The sequence below is a fragment of the Tamandua tetradactyla genome, chromosome 3, assembly GCF_023851605.1.
Source record: "Tamandua tetradactyla isolate mTamTet1 chromosome 3, mTamTet1.pri, whole genome shotgun sequence".
NCBI classification, from domain to species: domain Eukaryota; kingdom Metazoa; phylum Chordata; class Mammalia; order Pilosa; family Myrmecophagidae; genus Tamandua; species Tamandua tetradactyla.
In genome coordinates, this window is record NC_135329.1 from 55,770,012 (window position 1) to 55,792,100 (window position 22,089).

The 22,089-nt window shown below is 43.1% G+C and overlaps 1 long non-coding RNA gene across 1 annotated transcript; it reads right to left on the reverse strand.

The window, feature by feature from the left end:
- Positions 1-1,312: 1,312 nt before the first annotated feature.
- On the reverse strand, positions 1,313-22,007 carry LOC143676087 (uncharacterized). The gene is made up of 3 exons (XR_013171810.1): positions 21,777-22,007; positions 19,563-19,722; positions 1,313-1,510 (listed from the first exon to the last, which is right to left on the reverse strand). It is a non-coding gene; the product is annotated as an uncharacterized LOC143676087 (long non-coding RNA).
- Positions 22,008-22,089: the final 82 nt, after the last annotated feature.

A 22,089-nucleotide genomic window follows, 5' to 3' on the forward strand; every position in this document is an offset into this window, starting at 1 on the left:
TTAAATGAGTGGAATAATGAATAAATACTAAGATAAAAAAAATAAAGAGTCCCTGCAAATAGCTAAGGAAAGAAAAAAAAAACTAACAACCAATAGAAAATTAGGTAGGCTAATAGCAGATCGTTTTCAAAAAAGGAAACATAAATGGCTTCTCAACATATGATTCATCTATAATAGATGGGCATGGCAATGTTCCGATAAAACAATTTACTAAATAAGGCAGGGGTCTTCTAAAATAAGAGGGTGGTAGTTCATGGGCTTTATACCAGGTAGCCATGGACTTGCCAAGTGATTTGATCTTTGGTCTCCAGCCTCTGTATTTGTATATCAGTGATTGTCCAACATGTATTTGTTCTTGTTTGTCAGATAACCAGACACGCAGCTGGAGAGTTGCAGACCCCTTGCCCCCTTGCTGCCTGCTCCAAAGTGTATGGACAGGGTTCCTTATTAGCAGAAGCTGTCCTTTCCATCCCCATAGACTTGAGGCCCTGCTCACCCCAGCCCGACAGGATGCTGAGGCTGCAATTACTCTCCTTGCCAACATCAAGTAATCACCATGGCAACCTCTGCTTTAGCTGCCTCTTTCTCCAGCTCAGTGCTACGGAGATCTGCAAGCTCGAAAATGAGTCCCTGGGAAAAAAGCCACGATTTCACCAATCTTTAGAGCAGTCATTGGATCTAGGAAACCATGGAAGGAGTTGAAAGAAACAATAAAACAAGGCCCATAATAATTATGATTAAAAACAAGATCAAAATTATCTGCAGTATCCCCATAGGACTTCCCGATCCATCTATCTATCCATCAATCTATCTTCACCATCTTTAGTATTTTATCTATTCATTCCTTCATTCATTTAGCAACTGCCATGTGTCAGAAACTGTTCTAAACCTTGGGGTTTCCCGGACAGAGCAGACAGACCTTGTCTCTGCTCTTGGGGACCTTATAATTTAGAGCAGAGGGCTTGGGACCAGGCTCGAAGAACCTCAGTGTTCAGAGGAAGGGAAAAGGGAAGGTCCAGCCAATAAAATGGGGTTGAGTAGAGAAGCAGAAGGAGACCCCCAAAGGGAAGGCAGACTGGGAGCCATGTGGTCAACTGCATTGAATACTACTGAGTGGTCAGTTAAGAGGGGACAGATTTGGCCATGTGAATGTTATTGATGAGTTCAACAAAAGCAGATCTAGCGTGAAAACTGGGTTGCAGAGGAGCAAGCAGTGAATGGGAGACAAAGAAGTGGAGACACACGCCTGTGCAACTCTTTCTAGACATTTACCTTGAAGGGGACCAAGGAAATGGAAAGGAAGTTACGGAGGATTGGGAGAAAACAGTGCATGTTTGTGTGCTGATGGTGGTGATCTGTTTAAAAGGGCAGGAAGAGTTATGTAGAGGAGAAAGGGAAAGCCGGAGTAACTGAGTCCATGAGACACAAGAAAGGACTGAAGCTCAAAGAGGATGTGAAAGTTGCCCAAGGTCAAACAGCTCGCTGGTGTCACAAACTTGTTTTTCCTTATCTGGAAAGAAAAAAAATAAAAAGATTTAAAAATCTACACTCCAGCCCAGCCCCTTCCTTGAACTCCAGGTTCACATTTCCAACAGTGTCCTTAGCCCCACCTACAAGTCTATGTAGCATCTCAAACTCAGCAACTCCAGAGTTGAATAACTGAGCTCACCCTTCAAATTTACCACTCAGGCTAACCCCAGGTGGGAGTCGGGGAGTCATCTTGGACTTGGCCACTCCCTGCCTGCACCCCCTGCTCTGCCTTCATGTCCCTCCAGATGTGAGGCCTTACTAGTCCTTGAACACTGGCCTGCTCCCACGCCAGGGCCTTTGTGTGGCTGCTGGCTCCATCTGAACCCATCTCCCACAGACACCCACATGTGGCTGGCTCCCTCATCAACTTAATTCAAATGTTCCCTTCTCAGGGAAACTTCCTCCAGGAACCTTTTCCCAGGATCCACGTCTTGCTACTCCTCTCCTAGACATATACCCAATAGAAGTGCATTCGTATATTCACCAAAAGACATGGGCAAATGTATTTATAGCAGCACTACTCAGAATAGATAAAAGCTGGAAAGACATAAAGTACGCTCAAGAGTAGAAGGAGTCCATCAATCCCAGCATATTTTACTGAGACCTTCCCCTGACCACCTGATTTAAAATTGCAACCACCCTACCAAACCTCCAGGACTCCCAATTTCCTTCCCCACTTTATTCTTCTCTACTTATCACCTGTTGTTTATTACTTATTTCCTCCCACTAGATTGTAAATCCCAGAGGGCAGGGAGTTTGTTTTGTTGCCTGCTGTCAAGTTCCCTTGGAACAAGAGAACTACTAATTAACATTTACTGGATGAAAGCATGAATGAATGAATAGATAAGTTAAGAAAAACATTCTAACAAAAGCTTTCTTGGGAAAATCAGAAATACATTTTCTAATTCAATACAATAGAAACGTATTGAACACCGACTATCAGTCAAGAACTGTGCTATGTGCTGATGCTACAAAGAGGAAAAGATTTAGTTGCTGCTCTTAAAGTAACTAAATGTTGACCAGGGATCTTCTGGAAGTGCCCAGTAACTGCTTATTGTTCTAAACGTACTTTATGGCCCTGTTGGATTCCTGTACCTCTCTTACCTGCCCAGGAGGAGGAGGAAGCGAGAACCACTGGGGAGCTCAGAGCATTTGGTACAGGCTGCCCCATTCCATCTTCACAATCACCCCCAAAGTTCTTGTGATATTCCTACTTTAAGGAGATTCAGGGAACTTCCCAAGAAGCCAGAGGCTGGACCTTGCCTGGAATTCAGAATTGCCTAGCCTTCATTCCCTGCCTGGGTAACAGCTCAGAACTCCTGGGAAACTGTTAGAAATCTGCCAAGAGCCACAAGGTGTTAGCCTGGGGGCTCAGTGAGCTTCTGTCCTTGGAGCCAGGTGACCAGAGAAGGAGAACCAGGATCTCAGGGAAGCTATGCTTTCTCCCATGGCACAGGGCCTGACACTCAAGCCTACATTTGACCCTCACAGCTGGAGATGGCCCAGCCTGGGTCCACATATTACCCCCTTTAGAGAAGAGGATTTGAGATTTGCATGACCCTGTGACCCCTTGGCCACAGCAGATGGGACAGAGGTGGACACTTGACCCAAGGAAGACCCATTTCTAGGTAGGACCCACCTCTTCAACTGTTGCTATGGGACTAGATGACATCGAGATACGCGGCTAAGTCTGGGCTGGGATGGTCATTTTCAACCACATGCAGGCTGGCAAGCAAGCAGAGAGAGGACAGAGCTGGAGCTGAGGCTCAGGGGAGGCAGAGATGAGCTTGAAAGAAGAGGGAACCTGCTGATCCTGTTTCCCGAGGTCCAGCTGTGTTTCCTCTGCTTGGGTTTTCTGAGGCACCTCCTCTCTCTTTCTTACTCCCCAACGCACCCTCCCCCCCCCCCCCCAGCCTTTTAGGAATGCCCCCCTCTACTAGCACTAGCTTGAGTATATGTTCAATTTTTGCTGCCAAAGACCCTTAACCACACTTGAGAGAAAGCTGGTCCAATGCCAGGTGGGCTGGAATCAAGTATAGGAACCTTCCATCTACCCCACAATACCTGTCTCATGGGACAAGAATGCTGGCTCAGACATGGGGCCCAGGCACTGGAATTTTTTTAATGCTCTAAAGGACTGTAATGTGTAGCCAGAACTGAGAACCACTGAAGAAATTTCTGTTGTACTAATATGAATGGCTTACTTGTCAGCTGCTTAGCAGGGTCCTCTTGTCCTAGCTAAGCTTCCCAGATATTCTCTGAGCTTGCTGGTTTTCTAATCAATGCAGGAGCTCCATGGAATCAAAGTCCATGCCTGCGGCCACCACAGGAATAACGGCACAGGTATGAGATCCTTGCTAGGGGCAGACACGGCAGCTGCACCAGCACCTCCCCTACACTTGAGCCTCATTCCTCTGCCTTCCCTGCTTAGGAAGTATTTCAGGTGTCTACAGATATGGCCTGCTAAATTGCAAACATTTCTAATTTACCTCCGGGCTACTCCACACACCCCATTCTAAATCTCACTCAGCACCCTCACAGCGGTGTCAGGAGATCTCCTTCCTTCTCATAAGCGGACAAGAGACTCTCCTGTGTGCTCGGTCCTGCCTCACCTCCTTTCTCCTCTTCACTCCCTTCAGAGGTGAGTGCACTTTCTTGTTTGCCCAGCAAGGCAATATGGCAAGAGGTCAAGCGCCAACCTCTGAATCTGGCCTGTTGGGTTTGAGTTCCAGCTCCCTCTCTCTCTCTCTCTCTTTGTATGACCCTGGGCAAGCTGTTTAACCTCTGTGCTTGCTTTCTCAATTGTAAAATGGGGATAAACACAGCACTCATCTCATTGGACTGTTAGGTGATTTAGCAGAGTTCACATTTGTAAAGTGCTTAGGGTAGATCTGCTGCAAGCACTCCCTAAGTGTTATTATTTTTGTAACATGGCTTGTTTGCTTAGTGTAGACAAGCTTCCACTGAGAAATTATATGGGTCTTGTTCAAATAACCTCTTTGAGCTCAGGTTCTTCATTTGTAAACAGGTCTGGTGCTACCAGTGTAAGAGTATTCTCTTGAGGAGGGACTTAAGTTCAATAATGCTCATCAAATTTCTGACACATTTTCAGATGCTTAAAGGTCTGCTCCCTTTCCACCTGTCATTCACCCCATCTGGAAAACCATGTCCACTTCCCTCTGCCTGTGCCTTCCTGCCCCGTTCCCACCTCTGTATTCCTACAAAATGCTAGGTTTGGGAAAGACATTAGACCTGGACCTCTAGTTTTGGCTGCTCATTTCATATGTGGGGAAACTGAGGCACAGAGCATCTCTGTTCCTTTTCTGTTCTTTCTCTAGTTCCTCCAGGTGAGCAGTGAAGTCCTCAATTTTTGCCCTTCCTTCTTCTTTAGGGAGATAAATTTCCCTCTTAGCACTGCTATTGCCACATTCCATAAATTCCAATATGTTGAATTCTCCTTTTCATTTATCCACAGATATTTACCGATTTCTCTAACAATTTCTTCTTTGATCCACTGGTTGTTTAAGAGTACATTATTTAATCTCCACATATTTGTGAAAGTTCTGCTTCTTTGGTGGCTATGGATTTCCAGCTTCATTGTGTTGTGATCGCAGAACATGCTATGAATAATTTCAGTCTTTAAAATTTATAAAGACCTGTTTTGTGCCCCAGCATATGATCTGTCCTGGAGAACATTCCATGAGCATTAGAGAAGACTGTCTATCTTGATGTTTTGGGGTGTAATAACCTATATATGTCTGTTAGTTCTAAAGCATTTATCAAATTTTCAAGTTTCTATTTCTTTGTTGATCTGTGTCTGGTTGTTCTATCTATAGAAGAGAGTGGTGTATTGAAATTTCCCACTATTACTGTTTATTTTTAAAAACTTTTTAAATTGTATTACATAACATATATACAAAGCAAAGGAAGAAAAATCAATAATTTTCAAAGCATTCTTTAACAAGTAGTTACAGCAGAACAGATCCCAGAGTTTGTCATGAGCTACCATTCCATCATCTCAGACTTTTCCTTCTAGGTGCTCCAGAACACTGGAGGCTAGAAGGAATTTTTTTTTAATCATTATAATTGATTTTTTTTCTTTTTTGTGAAAAATAATAAATATACAAAAAAGCAATAAATTTCAAAGCATGCCAGCAATTGGTTGTAGAACAGATTTCAGAGTTTGGTATGGGTTACAATTCCACAGTTTTAGGTTTTTACTACCAGCTGTTGTAAGTTACTGGAGACTAAAAGAAATATTAATATAATGATTCAGCAATCATACTCATTGTGGAACCCTACCTTCTCTGTATAACTCCACCATCACCTTTGATCTTTCTCCCATTCTTTTTTGTTCCTGCAGCAGTATACAATTTGTTTTTTTTTTTAACTTTTTTTTGGCATGGGCATGTACCAAGAATTGAACCCAGGTCTCCAGCATGGCAGGTAAGAATTCTGCTGCTGAGCCACTGTTGCTCATTTTTTTTATTGTGAAAAATAACATATCTACAAGAAGGCAATAAATTTCCAAGTAAATTTTAACAAGTAGTCATACAACAGATATTAAAGTTTGATATGGGTTACAGTTCCACAATTTTTCATTTTTTTCTTCTAGCTGCTCCAAGACACTGGAGACCAAAAGAAATACCAACATATTGATTCAGCAGTCATATTCATTTGTTAAATCCTATCTTCTCATTATACTCTTTCTTCTCTCTTTTTTGTGAAAAATAACATATATACAAAAAAGCAATAAGTTCAAAGTATATTGCAACAATTAGTTGTAGAACAGATTTCAGAGTTTGGTATGGGTTACAATTCCATAATTTTAGGTTTTTCCTTCTAGGTGCTCCAAAACACTGGAGACTAAAAGAAATATCAATATGATTCAGCAGCCATACTCACTTGTTAAATCCTATCTTCTCTCTTATAATTTCACCTCCTTTGATCTAAGAAGAGCCCAAAGAACATGCTCTTTCTCTTTCTTCTGCCAACCCTATTCAACATATACCTGGATAGGCTCATTTAGTCATCAAGATTTGCCATTTAGTCATAAGATGCCGTGTGCACCCATCTCACCACAGGCAGCCCCAAGGTAAGACCTACATGGGCTTTGCTCTGACTTGCTGGGAAGGCACTGGTTGACTTGTGGTACAGGTGCACACATGGTGTCTGTTGGGGTCTTAGACTTGAGACCTGTCTAAGGCATTGGCTCCAAAAATCTATCACCTTATCTCTGAGGGAACTGGTATATCTGAAAAGCCCTTGAAGATCTGTCTTTGGAAACAGAAACAGTTAAATTAGAGCTGAGATTCAGTGAGGTTTATATTGAAGCAAAGCCTGTCATCAGAAGGCTGGGCTTTCTTTTTCATTTTAAACTAGGGTGTTTATGCAAATTTGTCATGAAGGTTTAAAAGTCTTCCCTTGCCCTGGAGCCAAACTCTGCTTTCCTAATTGAATAGGGGGTAATTTTTTAAAACTCATGACCAATGTTCTTTTCAAAATTGCATGTTTTACAAGAGCTGATCTTGAAAACATATAATTCTGATGTTGTGAAACCATTGCATCAATGCAGAGTTTTGAAAACATGGAAAAGTTCACTTCAGGAACTGAGGGGGTTGTTGTTCCAGGTTGTAACAGTCTGGAATACTGTCTGGGTAACACAGAGAAGGAGACAGATGCGTTTGTGGGTTGATTTCTCAATAATACAGGGTGGTCGGTCATTTGGGGGTAGGACACAAAGTAGAAGAAAGAGAACCAAATTAGGCTGCCTCCAGCCCAGACTGCTGAACAGCTTTAGGGAAATCTTTAAAGCTTGCTGAGCCTCAGTTTCCTCAATATAAAGTGAGAGAGTTGGACTGGAGGTCCCTGAATGCCTTTGGGTCAACAACTTCACTTCTCTGGGTCTCCCTTTTCCCAGATGGCAGGTGTAGGTTTTGAACTAGACCTCAGGGAAATGTTCTGATTGTTACTGCATGATTCCCAGTCCACAAGAGGCATTACTGGGCATTCACCTTCATCGTGTCTTTCTTACCAGTGAAGTTAGTAGAGTATTTCCTCAACTAATCCCAATGGTTGAGGCTTTCATTTTCTCCTTTTAGAGTCAGTTGCAGTTTACTATTATTATTATTTTACTATCCATTATCAGTAGGAGAGAAAATGCAGATTGCAGAGCTGGGATGGTAACACAAACTTACCCCTTTGCCTTGTAAAAGAAATGAACCTTTGGGGGTTGCTTGGAGGACAATGAGCCTACCAGAAACCATCTCTGAAACAATGGGAGGCTGATGAGTCTGGGGATGGCCTGACCCCACTCCCCCATCCCCTCCAATGAACTCTGGCAGGGCTGATTGGGATGCAGGGCTTTTTCAATGCATTGTCTTCTCCCACGGTCCTAATAAGGCTCCTCCAGGTCCAGGACAAACCACGACTCCCACTGAAGCTTTGCCTGTTGGAGACCCTGTTGCAGTTGCCCCATCACAGAGAGAATTTCTCCCTATTCAGTTCCTTCTGATTCTGACTACCAGGAGGTTGCCAGCTTTGCTTCTAATTCCCCTTCCCATGTGCATCCATTCTTGCACCCTGATGCCAGAATATTCCTTTCAGGACTCTGGGCCTTCAGGAAACTGAGACTTTTTGTTTGGGCTCTAAGCCCCTGTTTTGGTTCCAGATTTGCACTGCCTAACTCCCATCCCCATCCCAGTCCACTGTAACCTGGTTCTGCTTATGGAGCCAACTTGCTTGACAATCCTTGTTCCCGTCTGACCTTGCTCCTTTAAACAAGGCAGGTTCTCCCAAGTGCCAGGCCTCGAAGGGCACACAGAAGTTGGCACAGTCAACAGAGCATGCCCTTGATTTCTGTACAGGAATTTTCTCTACCTACTCTTTTCCTTAAATTTGTTTTTAAATATTTTATCTGTCTGTCTATCTCTATCTATCTCTATCTATCTATCTATCTATCTATCTATCTATCTATCTATCTATCATCTATCTGTTTTTCTCTACTTACTCTTGACACATTACTCTTTACTCATCCTCCTATCTCTCTAATCCCCCCAGCTCAGTACCCTGGCTTTGAATGTCTGCTTCTGTTCTGCCAGGACCTGTAGCCTGTTCAGATCATCTCTTCGTCCTAATGGACTCAGGCTTCTACTAGAAACTTGGATCCATGTCTCTTCCTGACATACGTCCATGAAAGTCTCCCACCTACCACACTGGGGTTCTCAGCCCTCCAGGGAGGTTGGTCCCTGGCCAGAGAGGGGCTCCCTGGAAACATGTGCAGAAGATGCTGTGCACATTTTCTTGTTTGTGAGTCTCAGGATTTTTGACTTTCACCTAGGGACCATCCAACCTGCTGTAGAAAACATTTCTTTCTAAAGAGAAACAGGGCTTTCTATACATACAGAATACATACATGTGCTGAAGAAAACTGAGGGAAAAAAAAAACCTTTTAGTGCAGGACCTGACTGGCAAAATCCTCGAAAGCTGGAAAATCAAGAAAACTCAAGTCCAGAGAGTTAAACAGACACTGAAGCTGTAGGCTCCTGGGCAGATCTCTAGTGGCATGGAATGTGGGTTTTAGTTGGGCCCTGCAGGAGGTGGGGGGGTGCCGGTGACCAAGCCTAAGAGTTGTCTAAGGTGGAAGTCCACATCAGAGAACCACCCCAAAATAAAATCAGGTGCCACTCTTGTTTCCACCAAGCAAGATGCTTAAGATATGTGTCTGTCTATACTTAGGCTCTGGGGACAGGGGAAAAAGAGAGTCCCTGCTGAACACTCCTAGCTACGAGTCCAAACCTTACTTGAGTTTGGGGGCAGAATCCTACCGACATACTGCCACTTAAAAAAAAAAATTGGCTTTGGGTATTTCAGACCACACAGGTAGAATGAATTCTGATACCTGGAAGAAACAAATAAGAATCCTATCTGATGGAAAGCACTTAAATCCAGACCTCAGAGCATTGCTACAGATAAAATTCCAAGTAATGTAAGCTCTAAATTAAAAATCACAAACACATGTAAGATCAAGTCAGCAGAATAACAAATGACAGAATCAGACCCATAAGACTGCACATGTTGGAATGATTAGATATGGAATACAAAACAAATATGGCTGACATATTTTAAGAAATAAAAGTAGATATAAAGTATGACAGAGGGTGGTGCGACAGTGGCTCAGTTGTAGAATTCTAGCGTGTCATGTCAGAGACCTGGGTTCGATTCCCAGAGCCTGCCCATGCAAACAAAAAAAAAAGTAGTTAAAAGTGTGACAGAAACAAATGTATAAAAAAATTATTATGAAGATTTGGAAAGTAAACAAATAGAATATCCAGAAATGAAAAATACAATAGTTGAAATGAGAAACTCAAAGCAAATGAGCGGTTAAATACAGTTAAGGGAAGTCTAGATCTGAGCTCTAAAAAATATAGCCCAGAGAAAAAAATATGAAAAATAAATATGAAAGAGAATGTAAAAGATTTGAACGGTAGAGTCAGAAGGTCCAATACATATGCTGTAGGAGCTGCAGGAGAGAAAAGTGGGTATGCCAGTTTGAGAGGATGGATGTACCCTAGAAAAGCCATGTTTTAATCCTAATCCCACTTTGTAAAGGCAACCATTTCTCTTAAACCCTATTTAGCACTGTATTTGATTTGATTATTTGATTAGATTATCTAATCAAATTAGATTAGATTATCTCCATGGAGATATGAGTCGCTCAAGAGTGGGTATTAAACTGGATTAGATGGAGACATGTCTTCACCCATTCCAGGTGGGTCTTGATTGGTTTTATTGGAATCCTTTAAAAGAAGAAGCACTTTGGAAAAAGCTAGAGAACAAAAAGATAGATTTGCAGAGAGTAGAGAATGACAACAGAGAGAGCCAGGAGATTCAGAGAAGAAGACAGCACTACGAGAAAGTCATGACAGAGAGCGCTGCAGAATCACGAAGCAGAGGCTCCACCAGCCAGTGACTTTGGGAGATGAAGGAAAATACATTCCAGGAGCTAAAGAGGAAGCTAGCAGATGACGACATGTTCACCATGTGCCCTTCCAGCCGAGACGGAAAACTCTGACCATGTTTGCCATGTGTCTTTCCACTTAAGAGAGAAACTCTAAACTTCATCAGCCTTCTTGAATCAAGGTATCTTTCCCTGAATGCCTAAAATTGAACATTTCTATAGGCTTACTTTAATTGGGATATTTCCACAGCTTAAAAACTGTTCGCTTACAACTTCTTAAATTTCCCTTTTTAAAAGCTATTGAGTTTCTGATATATTGCATTCCAGCAGCTAGCAAACTAGAACAGAGGGCAAGCGAGAGAAGCAAATAAACAATTGGTTGAGATTTTTTTCAGAAATGATGAAAGATACAAATCTTTAAATTCCATAGTCAAGATAAATGAGAATAAATACACTCCTGGACATATCATAGTAAAATTTAAGAATATCAAAATCAAGATCTTAGCAGCAGACAGATTACCTGAAAAGGAGTAATGATAAGATGCAGACTGAGTTCTCAGTAGCAATAGTGTAACCAGAAGACTTGATTTCATCTTTAGAGTGCAGTGATAACTGATGATCTAAAATAGCATAACCAGGGACGCCAGCTTTTGAGAGAGAAGAAAAGTAATTACATTATCAGTCATGAAAAGGAAAGAGTTTATTACCAACAGATCCTCACTATAGGAACTTCTAAACTAAGAATGTTCTTCAAAAAGGAGGGAAATGTTCCCAGATGCAGGCAGGAATGAGGAGCAAGGAAAGCGATAAATAGGCAGGAAAACCTGATGTTGATCGAAAGGCACAATTATTCTGCCTAATTTGTGAGGATAAAAAAATAAAATATATAGAAGTAATACACTGCCAATAATGGCATTTAAGCCAAGATAGGGTAATTCTAAGCATTCTAAGATGCTTTCATTGTTTGGGGGTATGGTCAAAATATTGCTAAATTTTAGACTTTGTTTGGTTATTTATGCATATTAAAATTACCAGGTAAGTACCTAAGGAATAGAAACCCTATATATGGGACTTCCAAACCGTGATGAAAAAATTGAATAAGAAAAAGATGCACCAATCAATTCAAAAGAAGGTAATGAAGGAGAAAAAAATAAAGACATAGAAAACTTCTGTAGAAATTAATCCAAAGTTATCAGCTGTCCCGATAATTGTAAACAGCTTTAATTCTCCAGGTAAAAGACAAACATTGTCAAACTAGTCAAAAAAAAAAAAAAGGTGTTTAGAAGAGATTCATCCAAAACAGGAATATAAAAAGATCAAAATTAAAAAATGTTTAGAGATATATCAGTAAATTACTAACCAAAAAAATGTTAAAAATATATAAGTCAAGAAACAGATAATGTGCCCATTATCTGGGCACAGGTGAACACTGTCAACAAGGAGAAACTTTTCAGAGATATCTACCAGTTTTCAGGTCTCCCAGCTTCCCTACAACATCCAGGTTCTTTCACAGCAATACTTCGAGTAGCACCACAAAGGACTTCTTATCTCCCATATTGTGTCCCCTGGGGAACTGAATTCAGTGTTTCAGTACACTTACACTGAGCCTCTACCATGTGCCAGATACTGTGCCAGGGACACACTGATGGATAAAACGTTCTCAGAGTCTAGTAAGGAGACAGGCAGGAACCAGGTTAGTTACCATACGTCAGATCAACTGAATGACAGAGGAACATGCAAGAGCTGAGGAGGCACAGAGGAGCAAAGAATGAACTCAGGGCATGCAGACAGAACGTACAGAAGAGGAGCTTGAAGACTGAGTAGGATTTCAAGGTTAAAGAAAATAGAGGAAAGCATTCTAGGCTAAAGGACTAGCATGAACAAAGAACAGAGACATAGAAGACCATAGCATGTTTATGGAAGGGGAAGTGGTCTGATTGGGGGTTCATGGTTTGAAGAGTGGGGATGGAGTGGGAATGGAGAGACCAACCCAAGCCAGATGATGAAGAATTTCAAATGCCAGGCTGAGGATTAATGGGGAAAAGAAGGACGGGTGATGTGAGTTGGCCCATGTTTCCAGAACTTCACTCTGAGCGTCTTTTGGGTGTCTTATCTCCCAGTCCATGGCCTCTTCTTAGATTCCCCTCAATTGTTCTGGTCTTTTACAGCTAAGGTGTTGTTTTTTGGCTACAAGCCGGGGAGTAGAATAGAGATGGATTTTCTCTGCATAGGCGCTCCCTGCAACTTCAGAAACACCTATAATCGAGATTTAGGGGTAAAATTGCAAGGGTGTCTAGGGAAAGAAGCCCAACCCCAATATCAAGTATGTTATATCAGAATTTTACTCCACATGACAGTTATATTTCAAGGTCCAGTTCAAGTGGTCCCTCCTCCAAGATACCTATAAATTCTCATTCTTTCCTGCAGAAACTTTCTTTACCTTCCTTGTACTCACCTTGCACTTTTCTTATAGTGCATCTATACTGAAACACCTGTTGTGCTTACCCTTGTATTAATCTATTTCATCAAACTATTCCTGAGGACCTATTCATGCCAGGTCCTGGGCTTAGCACTGAAAATGCAGGTATGAAAACTTTAAGTCCTTTCTCTCAAGGAGGAGGCTCACTCACTCCCTGGTAGAAGAGAAGATATGTAAATAATTTTTAAAAAGTGCAAGAAGAGCTGCAATGGAAGGATAGGTTATTGTTGGACCTCAGAAAAAGGAGGCTTGAAGAAGAAGGAATTCAAAGGGCAAAGAGTATTCTAGGTAGAGGAAACACCTGAGCAAAGGCATCAGGATCTGAAAGTGGACCTCATGCTCCAGGAAGAAAGGAAGGCACAGGTAGGCAACTAGGGAAGATACACAGGTGGTGAAGGATGGAGGGTCAGCACAAGTCATGTTGTGAAAGAAAGTAGGCCTTAGCTTGAAGGAAATGAGGTCCATTAAAGGGTTTTAAGCAAGTAGTGACATTTTAAGACCTGTGCTTCAGAAAGAACTGCTTGGTAGTTTTAACATGAAGAACTGAAAGTGGTTGAGGCTAGAGGTAGGTAGGTAGAGGCCATTGTAGTCATGCAGGTGGGAAATGAAGAGGTTCCAAATCAAAGCAGTAGTCACAGGGATGGAGAGATAAGGATGGAGTCAAGAAATATGAAGGAGGTAGGATGGATAAAACTTGATGATTAGTTGGGTAGGAGGGTGAAGAATAGGGAGGAGGAATCTAGGATGAGTACCAATTTTCTAGCTTGGGTAACTTAGTGGATAGTCCCTGAAGAAGAATTAGATTTGGTGGAAGACGATGAGTCCAGTTTTGCCCACTTTGAGGGTTAACTTTCTGTGAGATCCAAGTAGCAATGACTGGGGGACAGAACTGTAAGTTTGAAGCACAAGAGAGGGAGAGAGGTCTGGGCTGAAGTTAGAATCATCAGCATAATTGAAATCGTAGGCATGGAGGCATCTTATCGGAGATGAGCCTAGCTTATAGGGAGGCTGAGAAGTGTGAAATTATATAGGAAGGGCAGCCTATATATAGGGCTCTGGCCAGAGACCTTCATCCCATCTCCAAATTAGGTCCAAGGTTCTTATTTGCAGAAAGAACTGCACATGGTTCCCAATTCCATGTGACCCCTTTCCATTTCTACTGGAATGATGCATGTAACACTTGAGGCTTTGCATCTTCTCCTCCACCCTGGAAATGAAAGCATAGTGCACTTTTATTAAGTATTTGGAAAGACTGGTTTATGAATAAATAGCTTTAATGTGGCTGCCAGGCCTAGATTCCACAGATACTTTCTCTCCCACTGTTGAGGTCCATTCAGTGTCTGTTGAACTCCATTCAGTATAGTGATTTCCTGGGCCAGGGCTCCTGGGCTTCCCACATTCTTGTCCAGCACTGGCATTCACTGAGTAGAGAAGTCACTCAATCTGTTGGGCTTGTTCCCTCATCTAACAAATGAGGGTCCTCCCCTGGCCCTTGCTACTCACTACATTGTTGGGATGAAACAAGATTTGATTGATGTGGCAGCAAAGAGTCTGGTCATCTTAGAACAACTCTGAGAGGGCAGTCTAGCACCAGAGCTCTCTTTGGGGTCCAGTGAGGCTGTCTTTAGCTAGATGTCTCTCTCTTGGTTCAATCTGGCTTACTTGCCTCTCCTATCCACAGGTGTGGATCTCAGGAGCACCCTTTCATAGATAGCCTGCACGCTAAGCTCTGCCTATGAGTTGGCTTCCCAGAAAAGCTAGCCTGGGACAGATAATTGATTGAGCACCCACTAATAACAGGTACCATGCTAAGGATTGATATATGTGAACCCAACTTTTATTCTTATGGGTACTTCAGGGGTGAGGAAATGGAGGCTTCATGGTATGTGACTTGAGCAAGCTCATTTAGCTGAGAAGTGGCAAAATCTAATTTTAGAAATGATTACTCCCTGTGGGTGTTCGGTAAATGTGAAATGTTTTTAGGAATGGACAAAGGGATGCAATCACGTGTCTCCAGGTAAATGTAGTGCAAAGATCACCCTTCTTGACCCAGTAATAGTCACTATGTAAGATATGGGCAAGGTGCTTAAAACTTTCTGGGCCTCAGTTTCCTCATGGGATGACTGTGGTGATTGAAGAAGTGACCTTGAAGAAGTGACCTTGAAGTTAGAAGACGTGAGTTGGCATTAGGCTGACTGTGAACTTGGAAGCCCTGAAAGGGCTAGTTGGGCTGTGTATCTGCAGAACCTTAGAAAATTTAGGAGGGCAGGAGAAAGGAATCCTTCTTCTCGGTGAATGCTGGCGCCATCTTTGAAGTTGAGTCATTCCCAGAGGGAATTCAGGATCCCCCAGTCAAACCCTGGTCTTGGAGATGAAGAGCAGGAGTTCTCAGGTTCCCAACTTGAGAAACTCATTTGATAATTTGTGCTATTTCTACACAGACACAGACACATTCATTCAGTCCAATAAGTGATAGATACAGCTATGATTTATTGAGCATCTGCTATTTGCTCATGTCTTAACTTTATCAGGATGCTTTTAGCTGTAAATAACAGAAAAAGTTCAAGATAGCTTGTAATAATAATAACTAATACTTATATGGTACTTACTAACTCACTTAATCCTTCAACAATCTCATAAAGTAGATATAATTATTTTCACCATGCCCATTTTACAGATGAGGAAACTGAGCAAGAAAGAAGTAAAGTAAGCATGCCCAAAGTCATAGTGGTAGAGTCTGGATTTGGCTCTTATGCCAGAAAAAGAGACTCTTTCTTATGACTCTTTTTAAGAGTGAGGAAAACTTTTTCCAAATTTCCCCAGAGACTTCCCCTCATGTCTCATTGGCCAGAAAAAAGTCCCATGCTTGTCACTGGCAAGAGAAGTAGAGTCGCCATTCCTGATTTAGACCAATCAGATTCACCCTGTATTGGGCTAGAAAGGAACCCTGCTTCTCTGGATGTCTATGGTTGCCTGAAACCCTTAATAAAATATGTTTCAGATTTGTTGGCAAGGAAGGGTGGCTGGAAGGAGTTTATTTCTAGTTCTTACCAAAACCCTATGAGATAGGCATCATTATCATTTTGTAAATAATGAAACTAAGACTCAGAACCAGTGGCTTTCTCAAGCCCATCCACTAATGAGCACTGGAGTCCACATCCTCGGCACATCCTCAAGCAGTCTGACAAAACTGGAAATTAAAGCTTTGTTTTCTGACCTAGACCAATTGTACCGGAAAGATTCACACTGCTGTCAGATGGCATTCCCTACCCCTTTCCAGAGGCTGCCTCTTTGATACAATTTAATGCAGATGGCCAGAGAAGCTCTCCTAAGGGGTGCTCTCCCCATGAAGCATCGGAGGCTTCCAGGGAAGCAGCGAGGGTGAGACCTGCCTGCCCCTCCATCTCCATTCTGGGGTGTGGTGCAGTAAGGAAGTCATGTCTGCCTCAGGATGAGTTTTTTTTCTTGTTTGAACACCTTGGTGGGTAGCCATGTCTGCTGGTGAAAGGTAAGTGTTCTTTGGCATCTTGGGTTCCCATCCAGAATGTCCCTGCAGAAGAGATGGTTCCCACTGGCCTACTTTTACAGACCTGCTTTCACTATTTTCCCTTCTCTGACTCCTGTTGGAATACCAGGGCCTCTGATCTTCTGAGCCCCCAGAAAGGCCCAGCCATCTCAGCGACCCATGTGGCCATTCCTCCTGGGTGATGTGGAGTCATGTAGCACCCAAATCCTGGCTTCTCAATCCCTCTCAATTCCTTCCCTGTTCTCAGAGCCCATGGACCCTGCTCTTTGTGGGCCACCTGGCCTCAGTCTGGGACCTTGCAACAATCTCATAAAGTATGAGGCCCCAGCTGAAGGCCACGTAAACTGCTGTTTGGCTGGACGGGTTCCAGAGACCCACTGCCCAGACACAAACTTGGTGGCAGATCGGGAATGGCATTCTTCCTCTCCAGAAACAAGCAAGGACACACACCTTAGTTTTCCCTTTCCCTGGATTTGTATATTTTTCACTCCTTGTTCATCCACCAAACATGCACTGAGCATCTGCTCTGGTGCAGGTACAGGGAATAGATGACTCACACGTGGCTCCTGCCCCCAAGAAACTCATATTCTAGCAGGGATATGGACGAGGAAGCACATCGTCCAATGGGATAAACTTCAAAGCAGAAGTCAGAAGAAGGTGCTGTGCCAGGATTGGGGAGAGCAGACCAGCATGCCAAGTGCACTCCTGCCTCTTGACCTTCCAACTAACCGTTCCCTCTGCCTGGAACACTCTTGCCCATGATATCTGTCTAGCTGCTTCCCTTGCTTCTCTAAGGTCTCCAGAATGTCTCCTTTGACCACCATGTAGAGAAGGTTCCACATCACTTTCTAAACTCCTGCTTTGCCTCGTGTCTTCCCATGTGACAGAGGTGTCCAGATATCATCTGATGATGCCTTGATTTGGACATTTTCAAGGTCTCAGAACTGTAAGCTTATAAGCTAATAAATCGCCATTGTTAAAAACCAGTCCATTTCTGGTATATTGCATATCATCAGCTTTCATGAACTAAAACAGGTGGGAAGGGAAACTTCTTGCTCTTAGAGTTCTCCTCACTGTGCTTCATTCTCTTCCACTTAGAAATTCAGGATGAACTCACTGGGAAATAATTTTGGCAGCAGGCCACTTGGCTGCACCTCTGGTCCATGCTTGTGCTAAAGTTGTAAGAGGAACCCTCAAATGTTACTAGGACAGGGTGCAGTACTAGGACTATTTTAATTACAAGTTACAGAAACCCAATCTCAAATCGCAAAAGGAGAATTTATCCCAGGGATTTGTGGTATCTCACAGAATCAAAGGATAAAGAATTCAGCTGGACCCAAAGGTAATTGGAACCAATGATTTGACTCTGCCTTTGTGTCTTATCTCAGCTCTGCTTTGTGCATCTGGGATTTTTCTCCTTCTCAGTTCACATGGCATCAAATATAGTCACATCAGCTTCTCTGTTTAAGATACAAGTGAAGACTGAGCTGAAATATCTGTGTCCTAAGTTCCAAATTATCAGTTTGGGTCAGGTATCTGTGCCTGAGCAAATCAATTGTCACCCAGGGGTAGGGTTATGTGATGACATGACAGCTTTACTAGAAACATGTGAATGGAAAAGAAGCCAGAGTAGCAGTTCCCAGATGAAGGGGTAAGGAGGTAGGCAGGGTCACCGTGGGGTGAGAGGGGTCCAAGGAAAAGTGGGCTGAGGAAACTGCAACTACCATAAAAAAAAAGGGAGGATGGGTGGTTTAGAACCCCATCTCAAGTTGGCAATGAAAAGGGTGCATTTTCCTGCAGTGTTCTTGTGATGCTTGGGAGCCCATGTAAGCATGTACTTAGGGCACCAGCAAAGCAGGTGATACTTAAATAAAATTTTTTTATAAAAATGTTTTTTAAAAAGTCTAAGTCATCATGGGAAGAATGAAAACTTTTGGATCTTCTTACACTTCCTTTGACATTTGCTAGTTTTAATTTTGAATGATATTATTAGGTTAGGGAGAGTTTTCTATATTTCAGTCCTGAAGTTGCTGAAGTCTTAAATTGGTCTTGTGTAAAGGTGAGCAGCTCAGGCTTTAGAGTTAGATGTATCTGGGTGCAAAACTCATCTTTGCCATTTACTGGCTGTATGATCTTGTATAAGGAACTTCACCTCTTGTGCCCAAGTTTCTGCATCAGTAAAATGGGGTTAAGATAACATATGCAAAGTGCTTCAAAATGTGCCTGATATCTTATAAGGTGTCAGTGTAAAATAGTTCCTCTGGTTATATCTCTCAGGGCAATTGTGATGGGTGGCTCATCTGGCTGAGTGTGGGCAGATGGAGGGGGGTTTAATCTGTAGGGAACTGAGGTCCTGGGGGCTGTTTGGGAATTTAAAATTTACTGTGAGAATAGCTACTCTCCTAGGGGCAAAATACTTCCTGGAGAGACTCTCCAGCACTGGGAAAGGAACTGATCTCCAGTGAGGAGAAGCTGGTCTGAAGCTGTACAAGGATTGAGTTCCAGGAAAAGCCCACTTCAAAGCTGGCAGACTTCTGCTGGGAGGTGCTCAGCTTCTGGGCTGGGGGTGCTTGGTAGTCAGTGGTGTTAGCCACCCAGGGCCACTTATCCTTGCTTCTCAGCCCCAATTGGCTATGCTCTGTCCTCATGACTATTTTAAACACATCTGTAGATGCTGTGGTGTTTAATAAAATATATTCTTTTGAAGATATCATTAAATTCCTAGTAGCTTCTCCTCCTTGCACATTTTCTTTAACTGATAGACAAAAAGCACTACTGCTCTCATGTGGGGCTTTGTAAAATTTTGATAATATTTACAAAAAGGTGTACATTCCCAAAATGTTAGCAAGCCCTGTTCTCCTAGAGGGTGACACTCCTCTGCAAACACCCCGACAGGAGGTTGTGCAGCCTGGCTTCCTGGCCTCCTGTGATGGGGAACTCCAGACTACCAAGAAAGCCCATCTGCTATCAGCTCTGCTGGTTGGAAAGTCTGAAGTCACACAGCATCTGCCTCCCTGTCAGGATGCCCACAGAGCTTATTCTACCTCCTGGAGCTCCTAAGAACACACCTCCTTCTTTTTCTCCATCATGGTCCTTCCTCTCTCACTTTTCTCCTTGCTGTCATCTTCAGAGTTGCTCCTACAGTGGCTCTGTAGTGGTCCAAGTGATGCCAGACAGCCCCGGGGGTTCTCAGAGAAGTTGAAACCTCAACAAGGGTTCTTGACTCAGCTGAAGGGAAGAACTCAAGGACTAGTCAGTGCATACAACCAAAGAATCCAAGGAATAGCTGGTGTGTACAGCTCAAAGCTTCAATGCAGTAGTGAAGGTACATGCCCCAAGAAGGTGAGCACAGGGGTTTTCCAAGGGAGAAGCCCTCAGAGGGTGGGATTACTGCATTATAAAGACTTAGAGGGGACTTTCTCTCTCTGGCTATGCTAATAAGGAATTGAGGAGCTGCACTTTCCATTGGTTCTTTCCTGGTGCCCGTCTGAGTGAGGAACTTTGTTATGGGTCTTAGGATCACTTTCCCCTCCCACCTTCCCTATCTAATCTGCCTCATAAGGACCCTAATACAGAGCAACACCATGTGTAAGCTGAAGGCTGCCCAGGCTCTCCATTCATCAGTGAGTTTCCCGTCTTTACTTTTCAGTAAGAGAGGAATCCCAGCACTCAGAGACAAGGCTTTAGGACCCAAAGACAGAGACAATAGGTAGCCCCATGAAGCCAGACACACAGCCTGTCCCCTTTCCACTGCTCTGGGAAGATTCTACTTACTTCTCTTGCCCACCTACCCCTTGTCTTTCTCTTCCCTCCTTGCCTGTGGGAAGCAGCATCGTTTAGCAGAAAGATAGTAGCACTTAGAATCAGAAGACCTTGGGTTTATTCCTTTCCTAACACTCTCTGGCTTTGAAACCTTGGATAATGTTCTTTACCTCTGAGCCTCAGTTTTATCATCTGTAAATCCACTTCACAGGAACTTGTACAGTTTAGGTTCAGGTCCATGACACTTAGGAGTGCTTAGTTAACCTTTGATAAACCTTGATCATACTTAAAGTTCCGAATATTTACCTTTGGGGGAATTTATACTAAACAAGGACACTTTGGAGATGTGAGATCCAGGTTTTCCTGGGTAAAGCCCCTGCAGAAATATGATTAAACTAATTTCCATTACCATAGCGAATCTGTTTTGTGGTTCTGTCTTCACCTGTAGGCCCCGCAGCATCCCTCAATGACTTCCAGAGTCCTATAGGCTGGGAGTCCACACGGACTGTGCCCATCCAGGCTGTCCTGGTGGGGTGGGGCTCCTGCTGGGTGGGGTGGTGAGAAATCTGGAGGCTGGTGTATTAGTTACTGTGATAGATTGATTTAAGTACCCTATCAAAGACATGTTCTTGATCTTAATCCTCTTCCTGTGGGTACATACTATTTGTACATAGAACCCTTTGAAGATGTGGTGTCAGTGGATTCATTTGTGAATAGGATCTTCTAGGATCCTACTTAGGTATGGCCCGATTGAATGAGAGTGGGCCTTAATCTGTATGATTGGAAGCCTTATTAAGAGAGGAAATTTGGGCACAGCTAGAGCAGCCAGAACAGCAGACACAAGGAGAAAGCGATCATCCTGTGATGGAAAGTAGAGTTACAAGCCAAGGAACCCTAAGGTTTGCTGGCAAACCAGGACCAGAATGTTACATATTCAGGAGAGAAAGTGTAGCCTTATATGATGTCTTGGTTTGGGACTTCTAGCCACCCAAACTGTGAGACAATAAATTCTTATTTAAGCCACACTTGTTGTGTGGTCTTTAGCATAGCAGCCTGTCAAATTAAGATGGCTATCTATGGATGCTTCCAAAGTACTCCCAGACCTAAAAGCTTAAAGCAACAAACATTTATCATCGCACTTAGTTTCTGTGGGTCAGGAATGCGGGAGGGGCTTAGCTGGGTGGTCATGTCTCGGGGTGTCTCCAGAGGTGGCAGTCACATAGTTAGCCAGGGCCTTTGCCCTTGGAAAGACTGGAGGATCCACTTCCACATTCATTCACGTGGCTGTAGGCAGACCTTGTTTCCTCACTGGCTGTTTGCTATTGCTCTCCAGGAATAGCTGGCTCCCATAAAGTAAGTGATCCATGAGAGCACAAGAGAGCTACCAAGACAGAAGCCTCAGTGTCTTTTATAACCTAAATTCAGAAATCCCATCCCATTGCTTCTGCCACATCCTCCAGCTCCAGTCTATACTCAAGGAGAGGGAGTGAATACCAGAAGTCAGGAGTCATTGGGGTTACCTTGTCTAAGCATAGAATCCAAGCAGAGAAGGACAGGCATGACAGCCTGAGGAGCTGTTCTGTATTCAGAACACTTGTCTGTCCAAGGAGGGAACTATCTGCTCCTAAACAGACCAGACTTTCCTTCGGGCAATATTGAATGGACTAAAAATTTCCTTGGTATGTTCATGGACTCTTAGCTAGGAGATTTGGCTAGTAAACTAAAAGACCCAAACTCATGCATACCGTCCCCCTCCCCACCACCACCAGGGATTCTAGAAGGCAGAACATTTCCTCTGTGACCCCCAAGCTCGTGCATACCATCCCCCTCCCC